The following is a 6,026-nucleotide window of genomic DNA, read 5'->3' as shown; positions in this document are numbered from 1 at the left end:
TTTTTCTAAAGGGGTTGTGGTGCTGTCTTCACCTGCCTCTAGAGGTTTAGGTTCCTCCAACTTTTCCTTGAGCTGTGGCAACTGCTGTTTTCCTTGTTTATCTATTAAGGGGATCTCAGAATGAACTGGCTGTGCTTCAGTGCTTGTTTCCTCCTTCAGTGTCTCATTATCATTTGTGCTTAGTTCCTTGTCCTCTTGATTTGTTTCTCATGAGAGTTTGAAAATATTGAAGCTGAGTCGTTCATCATGGATTCTCAATATTAGCTCCCCTTTCTCTACATCGATAAGTGCTCTGGCCGTAGCTAGGAATGGTCTTCCCAATATGATTGGATGAGTGTGACTCTCTTCCATGTCCAGGATGACAAAGTCTGTTGGGAGAAAGTATTTCCCAACTTTTAGCAACACATTTTCCACCACTCCTATTGCTTGCTTTTGAGTTTTGTCAGCCAGTCTGATGATTACATCTGTGGGTATTATCTCATTGATCTGCAGCCTCTTTGCCAGGGATAAGGGTAGTAAGTTGATGCTGGCCCCCAAATCACATAGTGCTCTATCGAACATAGTTTCACCTATGGCACAAGAGATGTGAAAACTCCCTGGATCTCTTCTTTTTGTAGGCAACTCAGGTTGAATAAGGGCACTACATTCCTTGTTCATCACTATAGTCTGGCCTCCTTTGAGTGAGCCTTTCCTGGGAAGAAGTTCCTTCATATACTTGATGAATGCAGGCATTTGTTGAATTGCCTTGATGAATGGTATGTTCACATGCAGAGATGCAGACAAGTCTAGGAACCTTGAGTATATTCTTTTTCCCACAGCACCATTGAGCAGTTGAGGGAAGGGTGCATAGAGCTTCAGCAGCTCTTGTTGTGAGATTTCTGGTTCTTGGCGATCTCTATCCTCCTCCTTTGTTGAGTTGTCTTCAGGTTGTTTGCAAAGTTTGCTTTGCTTGTCTTCAGTCTCTTGATCACTCGCAGTGACCATTTTGCAATCTTCCCATCTTACTTTCTTTGCTTCTCCTTTGGGGTTTTTCTTCGTGTCACTTGGGAAGCTATCAGTAGGTTTGGGAATCTTCTCAGCTAAATATCCCACCTGAAATTCCAGCTTCCTGATGGTCTCTCCCTGGTTCTTAATATTGACTCGCACCTCCTCTTTGAACACCTTATTTTCTTGAATCTCTTGGCATATTCCTTCAAGTAAGGCTTCAATCTTAGAGAGCTTGTCATCAATTGATGAGTGATTCGGAGCAGATGTGCTGTTTTGGTTTTGATAGGCGTGTGGAGAAGTGTTGTTGTGGGGGTGTTGAGATGTCCTCTGTGTGAATTGCTGGTGAGCTGCATTGTTGTTGGAGTTGTAACATCTCTGGTCTTGGTTTTGATCTTGCTCACTTCCCCACCCAAAGTTTGGGTGGTTTCTCCATCCAGGGTTATAGGTCTTGGAGTATGGATCATAGTTTTTCCTTGGTGAATTTCCAATGTAGTTGGCTTGCTCCTGACTCTCCTCTGCTTTTTCATTCACTCCTTCTTGGGTTGTTGATAAAGTGGAGATTGCTGCTACTTGGTTAATCTCCATCTTCTTGGTGAGGTCAGCCAGCTGCTGGGTAATGAGCTTGTTTTGGGCCAACAGAGCATCTACATTGTTTAGCTCCATTACTCCTCTTGTGTTCCCTCTTTCGGAAGCATAGAAGTAGTCGTTCTCTACTACTGTTTCAATAACATCTATGGATTCCTCAATAGTCTTCTTCTTGTTCAAGGATCCTCCGGATGAATGGTCTACGGCCTTCTTTGACTCATAAAAGAGTCCTTCATAGAAAATGTGCAGCTGCACCCAATCGTTGAACATGTCAATTGGACACCTCCTTGTTAAGTCCTTGAACCTCTCCCATGCTTCATATAGAGTCTCACCATCTTGTTGCTTGAAAGTTTGGACCTCAGCTCTCAGCCTATTGATTCGTTGAGGAGGGTAAAATCTTGCTAAAAATTTGTTCACCACGTCTTCCCAAGTTGTCAAGCTTTCCCTTGGGAAGGATTCCGGCCACTTGGCTGCTTTGTCCCTAAGTGAGAATGGAAATAGGAGCAGTCTATAGGCATCAGGGTGAACACCATTAGACTTCATTGTGTCACATATTCTCAAGAAGGTGGTCAAATGTTGATTGGGGTCTTCTTGAACACCTCCTCCAAACGAGCAGTTGTTCTGAACAAGGGTGATGAGCTGTGGTTTAAGTTCAAAGTTGTTGGCATAGATTGTTGGCTTTTGGATGCACGGAAAACTTGTCTCTCAACAAATCTCCTTTTGGCAAGTGTACCGAATTTGTCGTCAAGTAAAAACTCACAATAGAGTGAGGTCGAATCCCACAGGGATTGATTGATCAAGCAACTTTAATTAGAAGAATGTTCTAGTTGAGCGAATCTAGAATTTGGGTTGAGAGTTGCAGAAAATAAAATGGCGGGAATGTAAATAACAGAAAAGTAAATGTTAGAATTAAAGGAATGGAAGTAAATGACTGAAAATAAATTGCATAATTGTAAATGGGAATGGGGGATTTGCTCATAAAAGTAAATGGCAGAAATTAAAGAGAATGGGTAAGATCAGAGATGGGGAGTTCATTGGGCTTAGGAGATGTTGCAATTCTCTGGATCAAGTTCATTTTCATCTCTTCCTCAATCAATGCACTCATTGATCTCCTTGGCAATCTTAAGTGATTGAATTACAATTTCTTGCAATTCAATCTCTCAAATCTTGATCAATAGCCAATTCCTTGGTCAATTTCTCATGGGAAGAGATGAAGTATGGTCACTGATTATACCACATGCATTTCCCAAATCAAGTATTGAGAGGGTTATAGTCACATACCCATCCAAACCCAATTTGGTCCAGCATGAGAAAGCATTTCTAGCTTGATCTCTTCATTCCTCTTTCAAGGTTCAAAAGAGATCCAAGTTTGAATAGCTTCTCTTCCAAGATAACTACTCAATGGGATGAAGATCGAAAGCTTTCAAGTAAAATCAAGAGAAAAGATAGAAAAAGAATAATGAAAATTAGTATTGATCCATCAAATTACAACAGAGCTCCCTAACCCAATGAAAGGGGTTTAGTTGTTCATAGCTCTTGAAAATGAAAATAAAGATGGAGAATACATCATAGAGCTAGAAATTGCAGAGAAAGTAAAATACAGAGAGTAATTCTCTTTTTCCAACTTTTTAGAACTCCCTTTAACAATTCAAAGCTACTCCTATATATACTACTCTTCTCAGCTTCTAGTTTGCTCTTCAAGTCTTGGGCCTTTAGATCTTGAGTTTGAAGCAGTTCTTTTCTTCATTTGGGCTTGGCTTTACTTGCAGAGAGAAAGTGCTAAGTGGGCAGAGACTTTAGCTCAGGGCGTTAGGGGTGTTAACATTTAGTGAAAGTATAAGTTCGAGAACGTTAGTGACACTTAACATTTTCACTAACGTTCTAGTGTGCCCCCTATTTGCTTCACGTTAAAGCCCACGTTAACTAGGTTAACGTGGCTTCTAACGTGGCCTTGCCAAACTTCTAGAACGTTAGTGACACTCAACATTGTCACTAACGTTCCAGTGTGCCCCTATTTGCTTCACGTTAAAGCCCACGTTAACTAGGTTAACGTGGCTTCTAACGTGGCCTTGCCAAACTTCGAGAACGTTAGTGACACTCAACATTGTCACTAACGTTCCAATGTGCCCCTAAATCTCACGTTAGAGTCCACGTTAACTAGGTTAACGTGGCTTCTATCGTGGCCATTCTTAGCCATCCCAACGTTAGTGACAATGTTGAGTGTCACTAACATTGGCTCATCATTCATTCCTCATCGTTAGCTTCCACGTTAACTAAGTTAACATGGAAGTTAACGTGGCTCCTTGGGGGGTTGTGTGGTTGCTTCCAACGTTAGTGACAATGTTGAGTGTCACTAACGTTGTCGACAACTCTCACTTCTCACGTTAGCTCCCACGTTAACCTAACGTGGTGTGTTGCATCCTTAGGCCAACGTTAGTGACAATGTTGAATGTCACTAACGTTGGCTTCTCTTCCCCCTTTAACGTTAGAGGCCACGTTAACTAGGTTAACGTGGGCTCTAACGTGGCCACTCATGAGTGTTTGCCAACGTTAGTGACAATGTTAAGTGTCACTAACGTTGGCTCAACTTTCCTTCTCCACGTTAGAGTGCACGTTAACTTAGTTAACGTAACTCTTAACATGGGCAATGATGGCTTTGAGAGTGTTATTGGCAATCACTTTTCTCTTTAACCTTGTAAGTTACCTCCCTTTCCTTGCTTCCTTTGGTCCTGAAATCAAGCAACAGAGTGCATCAATGTTCTAGTCCAAGTCATGGGTAATGCAGCATACAATTTGTCACTAAATTCATGCAAAATCCTCATGAAATAATGTAAAATGCACAATGTATGCTTGAATCAAGGTGTAGGTGAATATCTACCCAAAACTAGCTTATTTCCTAAAGAAATGCATGAAACTACCCTAAAAACAGTAAAGAAAAGGTCAGTGAAACTGGCCAAGATGCCCTGGCATCAACCTCACTCTTTTGTGAGTTTTTACTTAACGACATCCGGTGTACTTGCTGGAAGGAAATTTGTCGAGAGGCAAATTTTTGCGTATCAAGTTTATGGCGCCGTTGCCGGGGATTGGTTTTGTATTGACAATTACTAAATTGAAGGATAACTAGATTGAGCACTTTACTTTTCTGTTTGATTAAAGTGCAATTTAATTTCAGTAGTTCATTTTATTCTCTGCTATTTTCTTTTAGTTATTTCTCTTTAAATTTTATCTTACTTCTTTACATTCCAGCAACCTAACCCACTAACTATTTGATAAATTACTCTAACCAAGCTAACTATACTCTGTTTTAGTGGATATTGCAATTGCTATTTCTTGTACTTGTTCATTGTATGACAGGTAGGAGAAAGGAAATTTCAACCTCATTTGATAGTGAACTGGAAAGAACCTTCCTGAGATTAAGGAGGGAAGCAAGAGAAAAGAGGGTTGTTGGTGTAGAAGAAGAGGAAGAATACTTTGATATAACCATAGAGGATGATATGGAAAACCATCATGAAGAAGAGGTGAATAACCATATACCAGAAGGGGGGGAGCTAACCCTGCTGGACAAAAGAGGAGAGTCCTGGGATCATACATCAATCCAAATCCAGGAAATTGTGGTAGCAGCATTCAGAGGCCAACCATCCATACTAACAATTTTGAATTGAAGCCTCAGCTCATAACTCTTGTCCAGAACAACTGTTCTTTTGGAGGAAGTGCACAAGAGGATCCTAATGAGCATCTCACTAAATTCCAAAGGATATGTGACACGGTTAAATCTAATGGTGTGCACCCTGACACCTATAGATTGTTACTGTTTCCATTCTCTTTGAGGAACAAAGCATCAAAATGGCTGGAATCATTCCCAAAGGAAAGCTTGACAACTTGGGAAGATATAATGAGCAGATTTTTGACAAGGTTTTACCCTCCAGAAAGAGTAAACAGGCTAAGAACTGAAGTGCAGACATTCAGACAGCAAGATGGTGAAACTCTTTATGAAGCCTGGGAGAGATTCAAAGACTTGACAAAGAAATGCCCACCTGACATGTTTAATGAGTGGGTACAAATCCACATCTTCTATCAAGGGCTGAATTGTGAATCAAGGAAAGCTGTAGATCACTCATCTGGAGGTTCCCTAAACAAGAAGAAGATCATTGAAGAGGCCATTGATGTTATAAAGACAGTGGCTAATAATGAGTATTTTTATGCCTCAGATAGAAGCAACAATAGGGAAGTCTTGGAATTGAACCATATGGATGCAATTCTGGCTCAGAACAAGATGATCACCAAGCAACTCGCTGAATTGACCAAGCAAATGGAGAAGAATCAAGCTGCAGCTATTTACACTCAACCATCATCCCAAGAAGAGTTGGAGATAGAAGAAGGAGTTAACTGGGAGGAAGCTAATTACCTTGGAGACTCATGTAGGCAAGCTAATGATCCTTACTCTAAAACCTATA

The 6,026-nt window shown here is 40.8% G+C and overlaps 2 non-coding genes across 2 annotated transcripts; one reads left to right on the top strand and one right to left on the bottom strand.

Moving 5' to 3' along the window:
- The first annotated feature begins 1,840 nt into the window (after positions 1-1,840).
- On the top strand, positions 1,841-1,944 carry LOC112780156 (small nucleolar RNA R71). The gene has a single exon (XR_003191012.1). It is a non-coding gene; the product is annotated as a small nucleolar RNA R71 (small nucleolar RNA).
- A 3,565-nt stretch (positions 1,945-5,509) lies between these two features.
- Positions 5,510-5,617, bottom strand: LOC112781961 (small nucleolar RNA R71). The gene has a single exon (XR_003192707.1). It is a non-coding gene; the product is annotated as a small nucleolar RNA R71 (small nucleolar RNA).
- Positions 5,618-6,026: the final 409 nt, after the last annotated feature.

The sequence above is a fragment of the Arachis hypogaea genome, chromosome 19 (assembly GCF_003086295.3).
Source record: "Arachis hypogaea cultivar Tifrunner chromosome 19, arahy.Tifrunner.gnm2.J5K5, whole genome shotgun sequence".
In the NCBI taxonomy this organism is placed as follows: Eukaryota; Viridiplantae; Streptophyta; class Magnoliopsida; order Fabales; family Fabaceae; genus Arachis; species Arachis hypogaea.
The sequence above is the reverse complement of the archived record's forward strand: the minus strand, read 5'-3'. Positions and strand labels throughout refer to the sequence as shown.